General features: G+C 40.0%; 1 protein-coding gene and 1 pseudogene across 5 annotated transcripts in view; both read left to right on the forward strand.

Annotated features, from left to right (window-relative positions):
• ZNF41 (zinc finger protein 41) overlaps window positions 1-12,269 on the forward strand; it is a 56,313-nt gene that overhangs the window by 26,236 nt on the left and 17,808 nt on the right. The gene's annotated exons all lie outside the window — the stretch shown is intronic.
• LOC306650982 (stress-70 protein, mitochondrial-like) lies at window positions 9,931-12,090 on the forward strand (annotated as a pseudogene). Its single transcript has one exon. The product of its transcript is annotated as a stress-70 protein, mitochondrial-like (transcript).

Consider the following 12,269-nt stretch of genomic DNA (forward strand, 5'->3'; position numbering starts at 1 on the left):
TAGGGAGCAAGGAAGAACATGAGGTTTAAGAGCAACCAGAAGCCTTTTCTCAAAAATAAAAAGAACTGGGGATGTACTTACTGGTAGAGCACCCCTGGATTCCATATCCAGTATGAAAAAAGAAAACAAACAAATAAAAAATCAGAAGGATCATAACATAGGAGGAGGGACCAGGAAAAAGAGGAGCCAGATGAAATAGAAAAGGCAAAAATGTTCAAGAAGCCAAGTATGAGCCTGAGGGTCCAGCAACTTCCAGAGGAACCAGAAAATGGTTCTTAAGTTCAGAGAACAATTCGAGGGCATGGGGAAAGACAGCAGATATACCAGGGAACAAGAATGACCCTGAGAATAGGTAGCAGTCAGAGGATATAGGTAGAGATAGGAGATAATTACAGGGGATCAGGGAAAGAACAGAATCTGTAGAACAGTGGAAAAGATGACAGAAGAGCTTCCAAGGCTGCAGAATGGTCTAGGGTAGCAGGGAACATGTGACACAAGGATCAGTTCAGTTGGGAAACACCCAGAGACAGCAGCAAAAGTACTTGGCTCTGGTTGTCAGCCAGAGCTCCCAGGAAATAACCAGAGGCTCTAGGAGAGCAGGCAGAGTGAACACTAAACATATATCTGGTGTGGGTAGCAGCCTGACCAATTAGGGAAGAGCTAAAGAAACTAGTGAAGAACCAGAAGGAATAGGATAAATTACTAAAGTGGGTTAACAGCCAGAGATCCCACACAGTTATCACTAGGATTAAGGAGCAGCGAAGAAGCCAGGTAGAGATTGGGGAGCAGCCAGAGTTCCCAGGAATAGGCTGACTAAGGGTACATGGGATTTTTAATGTTAAAACAGCAAAATTCCTGGGCAAACTGGGATGACCATAGAAACCAGCCAGTAGACAGACGTAATGTGAATAATGAAAATGGTAGAAATACAGAATCTAGTCATGGTAGAGAATATACAGCAGAAGCAGTGTGCTTTAGTGGTTAAGAGCCCAGGCTAAGGAACCAGCCAGACTGGTGTTATTCAAAGTGTGGTCCATAGGCCAATAGCATGAGCATCACAAGACAGTATGTTAGAGATGTATGCAAGGAACTGTCCAAGGGCACAGAAAAGGAACCAGAGATTAGAAAACAGTCAGGGAAATCCAACAGCAACCAGTCTGTGAACCGCTGAAAAGAACAAGAAAAGCTCTTAGGAACCAGGGACTGGTGAGATCAGCTACGGCTCCATCAGAACAATGGTGCCACAGAACAAGGACCTACTGGAAGGACAGGTGTCTGAGGGAACGCAAAACAGGAAACAGGATGCATGAATAGTTAGAGGAACTCAGGTGCAGCCAAAGGAAGCAATAAACAAGAGAATAGGGGGAGGCACCCAGAAAACAAAAACCATCTAGAGGGAATAGTAAAAAGGGACCAAGGAAGAGTCAAAAGGAATAAGAAATAGATGGGGAACACTCAGAGGAGCAAGAACCAGCAGAAGGAGCAGGGGAAAGTCTGGAGAAGCAAAAGTGCCTTGGAAGCCCTTCTGCTGGGCCTGGGCCAAGTGGAAGGGAAGGATCACATCACCGAGGTGATATACAAGTGCCCTGGAGCAGGAATGAGAGCAGTCTTAGGCAGGTGGCCTGCATCCCCAACCGAAGCAGATGGTCAGGGGATTAGAGACAGAGTAGGTAGTAAGTGGTCCTTCCTGGCAGCCCAGAGCATCCCCAGGGTGAGGGTGCACAATATGCTGGGACTGTGATGATCCAGAAGGGAGATACCACTGTGATTAGCTGGAGAGCAGAGAAGAGCCAGGATGTGGGTCCTTACCTAAGACAAGAAAGTCCTTGTGATGGCAGGGACACATACCATCCCCCATGGTAGAAACTGCCCAGACTAATTACACATTTCCATATGTGGCAAATGAGGTTGGAATATGGGTGGGTCTGTGTCATCAATTTCATACCCAAATCCCACCACAGTCCTCTTCCATGATCACACACCTGCCTTCCCAGTCATAGTGTAGTTCTAAGCGTCTTGAGAGGATAGGGGATTAAACAGGGTCATCAGTGCAGAGTGTCCCTTGCCTATATTCCTTTTGCATCCATCAATGCTTGTAATGCCTGGCATGGTCTTTGTACATGATCCTGTGTATGTGGCCTTAGTGACTTCCAGAGAAGGAGGGTTAGATAAGGGAATTCTTTTATCTAACATCTCAGGCTGTGAGTCCATAGATGGGCAGCAGCAGTTGTTAAAATGTATAACAGTATAATTAATAAATGTTAATCAAAATAAAATTAAATTTAAAAGCAAAATATGTTTAACACAGTCAGATATTAAAATATGTAAATACATCCATATTGGGTAGTAAATAACCACTTCTCCTTCCCACTGAGGCTCCTCCCCCATGGGCCTCACACCAGCAAGGGTCAGAAGGAAAGTGCAGCCAGTCATGATGCTCAAACCGCTCCCTGGATGACTGCCTTTGGGTGATGAAGGGGGCACTCAAGTGTGTTGTTCAGGGCTCAGGTACTGCTCCCAGCAACCCTCAGGGCTTGTGCTCCAGAGAGTTGGTGAGGAGAGAGATTGGGGCAGGAATCTGGGGACTTGCTGTCTGCTCGGTGCACATGAATAGTCACCAATAAGGAGAGGACCCTCAGGGTTCTGGAAGGCCCAACATTCACAGTGAATAAAGGTTTCTCATTTCATTATGTCAAGTCATTAGAGATTTTCTTTGCTACTTAGTACTATCTTCTGCCTTTTTAAAGAAATCCTTACCTAGCCCAGAGCTTAAACCAATACTGGACTTTGTGCATGTGTGTTGTGTATGTGTGTGTGTGGTTCTGGGAATCAAACCCAGGGATTCACACGTGCTAAGTCAGTGTTCTACCACTGAGCTACATCCCCAACCTTTTTTTTTTTTTTTTTTTGAAATGAGGTCTCACTAAGTTCCTGAGGCTGACCTTGAATTTGTAATCCTCCTGCATCAGCCTCCCAAGTAGCTGGGATTACAGGCATGGAACCACCGTGCCTGGCTTCACCTATATTTTCTAAGAGATTTAAAGCTTTGATTCTTTGATAACTTGTGTTACAATAGCTTCAGATTAAAGAGAACTTGGAAGAATAATACAAATAATTATATATGCCCTTCATCCAGAATCACCAATCATTAACATTTTACTGCATTTGCATTCATTGTCTCTATATGTATGAATGTGTATGTGGGTATACACACAGATTTTTTTTTAATTTCCTGAGGACTGGGGTTATGGCTTAGTGGTACAGTGCTTGCCTAACATGAGCCAGGCTCTGGATTCCATCCCAACACAATAAAAATAGATAAATAAATAGATGACTTTTACTTTCAAATCATTTGAAAGTAATTTGCAGGCATAATTCCCCATTGACTCCTAAATACTTCAATGTTTATCTCTTAAGAATAAGAACATTCTCAGCCAGGTGTGGTGGTACAAAGCTAGAATTCCAGTGACTCAGGAAGTTGAGTTCAGAGGTTCACAAGTTTGAGGCCAGTCTCAGCAACTTAGTGGGACCCTGCCTCAAAATAAAAAATAAAAGGGCTGGGCATATGGTTCAGTGGTAGGGTGCTTACCCAGCATTTGTGAGGCCCTTGGTTCAATCCCCAGTCCACACACATCAAAGGATATTTTATAACTATGGGACAACTATCAAAATCAAAAATTTTAATATTGATATAGTACTATATAATATACAGTGTGTATTATCTAAATATTTAATATTCAATATCTAAAACAGATGCTTCTCAACTCACTATAGGGTTACATCATGAAAACCTATGGTAAATTGAAAATATCACAAATCAAAAATGCATTTAATACATTTAACCTACTGAACATCATAGTTTAGCCTAGCCTAACTCAAATGTGCTCAGACCCTTACATTAGCCTCCAGTTAGGTAAAAATCATTAAACACAAAGTGTGTTTTATAATAAAGTATTGAATATCTCATGTAATTTATTGAATACTGTATTGACAGTGAAAACCAGACAGGTTGTGTGGGGATTGCTTTTGTACCATCATAAAGTGGAAAAATCATAATTGAACCATCATAAGTTGGGACTGTCTACATGCAGTTTCTCTAGGTGTCACAATTATGTCCCTTATGTCCAATTATGTCCCCATCCAGGACTGAAGGCATTTCATAAGTTATATTTATGTTAAATTATATATATAACTTATGACTTTCATGACATGGACAGTTTCAAAAACAAACTTTCAATTTGGGTTTGTTAACAGTAAACAATTAAATTCAGATTATTCAATTTTGGGGGAAGGGTGTCGAGGATTGAACTCAGGAGCACTTGACCACTAAGCAACATCCCCAGCCCTATTTTTGTGTGTGTGTGTGTATTTTATTTAGAGACACGGTCTCACTGAGTTGCTTAGTGCCTCACTTTTGCTGAGGCTGGCTTTGAACTCATGATCCTCCTTCGTCAGCCTCCCAAGCTGCTGGGATCACAGGTGTGTACCACAGCACCCAGCAGGTTATTCAGTTTTTGACAGGAGGTTGACAGATGTTGACACCATGTTCTCAATGTCTTGTGTTGAGAGGCATTCAATATCCATTTATCCTGTTACTGATAATGTTAACTTTGACTACCTGGTTAAGATACTGTTAGGCGTCTGCACTGTAATGCTACTCTCTTTCCATTGTAATTATTAAGTATTTTATAGAGGACTAGTTTGAGACTACGTAAATACCTCATTTTTCATACTTTTTGCCCACTGACTATAGCCTATATCAATGATTCTTACCTGTAACAATGAATTACTATGCTGTCTCCCTAATGGTGTTTTTCTGATTCTGTCATTTCTTCTACATTTATAAATTGGCATTGTATTATAAGGAGAAATATCCCTAGCTTGGACCCCTGAAAAGACAATGACATGCCACGCATGAATGTACCTTGATTTATAAATACTAATAGGAACTAGAGCTTTGTGGAGAAATGGCTGACTCCAGAGTTAGTACAGACAAAGCACAAAATGATTACTGAAGAACTTCTGCTAGAAAGCAAGGAACAGCTCAAAAAATGGGGACCTGTCCAAAGGACACAAGAACTAACTTGAAAGTGCTCCCTCTGACCAAGGCTGGCACAATTTGAGTAGGAAAGTCCACTTAAAAAAAAAAAAAAACCAGTATCTTGCTATGTTGCCCAGGCTAACCCTGAATTCTGGGCTCAAGAGATCCTCCTGCTTCAGCCTCCTGAGAAACTGGGTTTATAGGCATGCACCACCTCATCCAGCTTTACAAAATCTATTTTATTTATATTTTACATAATTTTTAGTTGTCAATGGACATTTATTTCATTTATGTATATGCAGTGCTGAGACTCAAACCCAGTGCCTTACACATGCTAGGCAAGTGCTCTACCACTGAGCCACGACCCCAGCCCTATCATAATTTTATTTTTATATTTGGTTTATCCCAATACCTTGTAGTTTTGATTTGTATTTTTCCTAATAATTTTTTATTTCAAACTTCTTTTCATATACTTGTTGGCCATTACACCTTCATGTCTGAAGGATAATTTTGTCAGATACAGAATTTGGGATTGACAATTCTTTTCATTGAACACTTGAAAAATATGCCACTTCCTTTTCTTATCTTCATGGTTTCTGATAAGAAATCAGCTGTCACTTTGTCTTTCTCCTATAGGTAAGGTGTCATCTCTCTCTTGCTTATTTCAGGATTTTTTTCTTTGTCTTTAGTTTTCTGAAGTTTGATTATGCTGCATATTGGCATAGATTTCTTTGGTTTATACTTTTGAGATTTGCTCAAATTCTTAAATCTCTAGTTTGGTATATTTTGCCAAATTTGAGAATTTTTCAGCCATTAGTCCTTCAATAGTTGTTTTTTTTTTTTTTAATCTAGTACTCTTTCTCCTTTCTTTCTGAGACTCTGATGACATAGATGTCAAATATTTTGCTACAGTCTCACAGGTCCCTGAGGCTCTGTTCATTTTTTTTAATCAATTTTCTTTCTGTTCAAATTGGGAAATTTCTATACTTCTACTGTAAGTTCTCTGATGCTTTTCTCTCTTCTCTCTATTCTGCTTTGGAGCCCATACACTGAGTTTTTAATTTTAGTTATTGTATTTTTCAGTTATCAAAATTTCATTTAGTTTTTCATTGTATCTTTTATTTCTTTGCTGAGACTTTCTTTTCTGTTTTGTATTTCTTTTAGGCATACATCTTTTTATGATGGCTGCTTTAAGTTTCCACTTAGTAATAACAATAGCTTTAACAGATTATTTTAATATCTATATCCTCTTCATGCTGGGGCTTGAACCTAGGGCCTTACACTTTCAAGGCAAGCACTCTACCAACTGAGCTACATCCCCATCCCTATGTTGGTGTCTCTTGATTGCCTTTTCTCATTCACATTGATATTTTCCTGGTTCTTTCCTAGTCTAGTTTTTTTTTTTTTTCCTGAGTTGGTACATTTCTCTTTTCTTGGTCCTTTGCCTAGACAAAAAACTTTCCTTGGGGCTTTTATCCAAGCCCACTGCCCTTCTGGGTTGCCAGCTTCTCCAGCATCTAGTCCAGGATATCTGAGGCCAGAAGAAAACTCAGGGAACTCAGTGCTCTGTCATTCCTTAGGTTCTAAAGCCCCTGGCCAGAATGCCTTCTTCTCTTCAACTTTCAGTCTTCTTATCTTTGTTAAATGCTTTGGGTTTTCATCTATACTTAGCAGGAAAAATAGAAAGAAATGTGTCAATTCCATTTTTTCTATTGGCGTTTTCTGAAATTTAATTTTTTGAATAGGTAATACATTCACTTTGTTCTGTCCCCTAGTTTCCAAAATCTCCCTACCACAGAATATCAGTCTAGCCAAGTATAGTGGCACACAACTGTAATCACAGCTATTAGGGGAATCTGAGGCAGGAGAATCACAAGTTTGAGGCCAGCCTCAGCAGCATAAGACACCCTGTCTCAAAATGAAACATAAAAAGGGCTAAGGATATTGCTCAGTGATAGAGCCCTCCTGGGTTCAATCCCTGTTACCACACATACACACACACACACACAAACACACATACACACACGTACCCCTTTATTAGTTTGTGGATAGGTTAGATATATTCTTAGAGATTAGAGATTATACAAATAAAAGCAGCTGAGAAAATATCCTTAGTATTTTCCTACAAAAACAGTAGATACCATATATTTGCTGAATATAAATTTTTTTAAATTATTGTTTTAACCTTTTGTTATGAAATATTCCATATATTTTGAATAATGTCGTAAATATTCTTGAATGTGTCTCCTCTGTACATATACACATATTCCATGAATGGAATCATTACCAGTTTTGACCTCAAAGGTAGGGTCCTTTTTCCTTTCCAGAATTGTGGAACCAGTAAGGAGACCCAGGATCAATTGAACAATGAAGGAGACTTCCTCTTGGCTAAGAATAGAAGTGGACAATAAACTTGAAGATCAACAACTCCTCACCCCCAAGATGGGGAGGTCAGGAGGTTATAGATTCAAGGTAAAAGGAATGAGGAAGAGGGATAGGCAAATAAAGGCAAGAAATATTACTGGGTGCTGAGGCACATGCCTTTTAATTGCAGTGAATTGGGAGGCTGAAACCACAAGATTGAATTCAAGGCTGGCCTCCTCAATTTAACTAGACCCTCAGCTTAGCTAGACCAATTTAGCTAGACCCTCACTAACTTAGTGAGACCCTGTCTCAAAATAAAAAATGAAAAGAGCTGGGAATGTACTTGGTGACTGAGTGCCTCTGGGTTCAATCCCTGGTACAAAAAAAGGGGGGAGGAATATTCATGTATTTTATTATAAGGAAGTTAGTGATTCTTTGGAGGGCACTCTTGCAACCATGTTAGATACACAGGTTGCAACCAGTCCACCTGAAGAGGAACTTCTGACCTTCAGGCATCCTGTCCTCAAATATAAGCAAATATAAGCAAAGTTAAGATAGAGTAGAAATTTAGTTAGGTCATCTAGTCTGTACAAGATTTGGACAGTGTAATGTATTGTATATATGTCTTCAGAATTAACTGATAGGTCTTAAGTACTTTCCAAAGTGGTCATAGCAGTCCACACCACCATCAGCAATAAGAGAGTTCTTTTTGCACCATGTTCTGTTCAATACTTGGAACTATCAGATTTTTCTTCTCATTTAAGACATTCTAGGAGTTATATAGTAGTATCTTGTTGTTTTAATTTACATTCCCTAATGACTAAAATGTTAAACATTTTTCCTATGTGTATTAACCTTGGATTTTTCTCTTTTATAAAATGCCTGTCTAAATCCCCTGCCTGTTTTTCTACTAGGTGAACTCTTATTCTTACTGGCTTGAAGTTCTTAATATCTGCTATACACTCTTTATTAGTAATGTGTGCTACAGATATCTTTTATGCTATGACTTTCTATTTTTCCTCTCTTTTTTGGTACTGGGGATTTAACCCCAGAATTCTCTACCACTAAGCTACATTCCTAGCCCTTTTTGTGTATATTTTGAGACAGGGTCTTGCTAAATTATGGAGGCCGACCTGGAACTTGCAGGTCCTACTGCCTTAGCCTTGCAAGTTGCTAGAATTATAGGCATGCACCACCACATCTGGCCCTTCTTCCTTTTTTAATGCTCTCTTTTAAATGAATAGAAGTGCTAAATGAACCCAGTGGTGCTGTACCACTAAGCTACATCCTGAGCCCTATTATTTTATTTTATTTTATTTTAAGACAGTGTCTTGCTAAAGTTGCCCAAGCTAACCTCGAACTTGAAATTCTCCTGCCTCAGCCTCCTGAGTAGCTGGGATTACAGGTGTGTACCACTGTGCCAGGATTCATTCATTACTTCTTTCTTTCGTCTTTCTTTCCTTTTTTGTGCTGGGAATTGAACCCAGGGCCTTACACATGCTAAGCAAGCACTCTAGACACTGAGTCACATGCCAGCTGCATCAGTCATTCTTTATGATTAATGTTTGGTTCATCTCATTTGAGAATTATTTTTCTGATCTAAAGTCATAAAGATAGTCTTCCATATTATCTTTTAAAGGTTTTTGCCTTTCACTTTTAGGTGTATAATTTATCTGGAGTTGGTTTTTGTGCACGTGATATGGAGTAGGTATCAAATTGTACTTTTTCCTCTATGTACTTGTCACGGCATTGTTTATTGAAAATATTTTCCTCACTATCTGCTTGAACAACTTTGGCATATGTCACATGATCCTATTTGTGGGTCTGTTTCTGTCCTCTTTGTTCTGTTCCAATGGATTATGGTCTATCTGAGAACCAGACCACAATGTCATAAATTTCCATTACTTTGTCAATCTTGAGGTCTTGTAAAACGTGTCCTCCAACCTTGTTTTTACTAATCAGGAGTCTTGGTCATTTGCATTTCTGTAAAAATCTTAGAAAAGTCTTGTCAGAGTCCATGAAATTGAGTTGTGATATTGATTGGGATGGCACTGAATTTATTGATTTTTGCTTTTTTAGTCTTTCTCTCTTAGGGGTTTACTGTATCATTTTTATATTTTTATGTCTTGATCTAGATGCTTAATTCATCAAAGTTTGGACTGTATTCTTTTGTAATATGAACAATGAAGACTAATTCCACTCCAATTACCATTTCATTATCCTGTAAATTCTTACAGTACTAATTTCATTAGTGTTGGCTCTAGATATATCTAGTGTATCTTCTTAGACTATACTACACTTGTTCCTCAGTATCCACAGAGGATTGGCTTCAGGACCCACTACCAATACCAAAATCCTTGGATGCTCAAGTCCTTTATGTAAAAAGGTGTACTACTGGGGCTGGGCTTGTGGCTCAGTGGTAGAGCACTTGCCTAGCACATGTGAGACCCTGGGTTCAATCCTCAGCACCACATAAAAATAAATAAATAAGATAAAGAGAGCACTTCTTCACTACTCCTTACTCCCTAGGTCTAGCCACCATGATAAGTGCCAGCAGAGATGCAGCGGCTGGACTCGTGGGCACTGCAGCTTCCCAGGGCCCCACGGCCACCTGTCACCAGGATGACTGGAATAACCTCTGCCATGAGACTTTTAGGTTTATTTCAAGGAGGGATTATGCATCAGAAGCAATCAAGGGTGCAGTTGTTGGTATTGAGTACTACCAAATCCTGTCTGGCAGTTATGGAGGATAAACAAGCAAAGGTGCTGGAAAACAAGCAAAGGTGCTGGAAAAGGTGCCAGAACCACCCCTTCCATTGTTGCCTTTACAGCTGATGGTAAAAGACTTGTTGGGATGCCAGCGAAGCGACAGGCTATCACGAACTCAAACAATACATTCTATGGCACCAAGCATCTCATTGGTCAGTGCTACAATGACCCTGAACTACAAAAAGACTTTAAAAACATTCCCTTCAAAATTGTCCACACCTCCAATGGTGATGCTTGGGTTGAGGCTTATGGAAAACTGTACTCTCCAAGTCAGATTGGACATTTGTGTTGAAGATGAAAAAACTGCAGAAAATTACTTGGGTCACACAGCAAAAAATGCTGTAATCACAGTCCCTGCTTATTTCAATGACTCACAGAAGCTGGCCACTAAGGATGCTGGCTAGATATCTAGACTGAATGTGCTGTGATTAATGAACCCACAGCTACTGCTCTGGCCTATGGTTTAGACAAATCTGAAGACAAAATCATTGCTGTGTATGATTTAGGTGGTGGAACTTGTGATATTTCTATCCTAGAAATACAGAAAGGCACGTTTGAGGTGAAATCCACCAATGGGGACACTTTCTTAGGTGGTGAAGACTTTGACCAGGCCCTATTATGACACATTGTGAAGAGTTCAAGAGAGAGACAGGGGTTGATTTGACCAAAGACAACATGGCACTTCAGAGAGTGCGAGAAGCTGCTGAGAAGGCTAAATGTCAACTCTCCTCATCTGTGCAGACTGCCATCAATTTGCCATATCTTACAATGGATGCTTCTGGACCCAAACATTTGAATATGAAGCTGACCCAGGCTCAACTTGAGGGGATCGTCACTGATTTAATCAAGAGGACCATTACTCCATGTCAGAAAGCTATGCAGGATGCAGAAGTTAGCAAGAGCGACATAGGAGAAGTGATTCTTATTGGTGGTATGACTAGAATGCCCAAGGTTCAGCAAACTGTGCAAGATCTTTTTGGCCAAGCCTGGAGTAAAACTGTTAACCCTAAGGAAGCTGTGGCTATTAGAGCTGCCATTCAGGGAGGTGTATTGGCTGGTGATGTCACAGATGTGCTGCCCCTGGATGTCACTCCTTTGTCTCTGGGCATTGAGACTCTGGGAGGTGTCTTTACCAAACTTATTAATAGGGCCACCTCTATTCCAACCAAGAAGAGTCAGACTCAAGTGGAAATTAAAGTGTGTCAAGGTGAGAGAGAGATGGCTGGAGACAACAAACTTCTGGGACAGTTTACTTTGATCAGAATTCCCCCAGCCCCTCGTGGAGTCCCTCAGATTACAGTTACATTTGACATTGATGCCAATGGGATAATACATGTTTCTGCAAAAAATAAGGGCACTGGACATGAGCAGCAGATTGTAATCCAATCTTCTGATGGATTGAGTAAAGATGATATTGAAAATATGATTAAAAATGCAGAGGAGTATGCTGAAGAAGACCGGTGAAAAAAGGAATGAGTTGAAGCAGTTAACATGGCTGAAGGAATCATTTATGACACAGAAACCAAGATGGAAGAATTCAAGGACCAATTGCCTGCTGATGAGTGAAACAAACTAAAAGAAGAGATTTCCAAAATGAGGGCGCTCCTGGCCCGAAAAGACAGCGAAACAGGAGAAAACATTAGGCAGGCAGCATCCTCCCTTCAGCAGGCATCACTGAAACTTTTTGAAATGGCATACAAAAATATGGCATCTAAGAGAGAAGGCTCTGGAAGTTCTGGCACTGGGGAACAAAAGGAAGATCAAAAGGAGGAGAAACAGTAATAGTACTTGGAGCCAAAAAGACCACATTCTATATGAAGCTTAGGAGTGAAGGAACTTCCTAAGCAGAAATGGGCAACCTTCAATCTTTACTGTGTTTTTGCAGTATTCAATATATAATTTCCTTAATATGTAAATTTAGTGACCATTAGCTGATGAACATTTAATGGGCAATAATTCTACACAGTACAAAGTTCACAATGTTCTCTCCCCAGCCTGTTCATTTTTAGCCGCATGTGAAAAGGTTAGGGGTAGATGATCTACTAATCATTATAAAGACTTACTTCCTGTTGGTTCGTGCTGAAGTGGCAATATT

This window comes from Sciurus vulgaris, assembly GCF_902686455.1.
Source record: "Sciurus vulgaris genome assembly, chromosome: X".
NCBI classification, from domain to species: domain Eukaryota; kingdom Metazoa; phylum Chordata; class Mammalia; order Rodentia; family Sciuridae; genus Sciurus; species Sciurus vulgaris.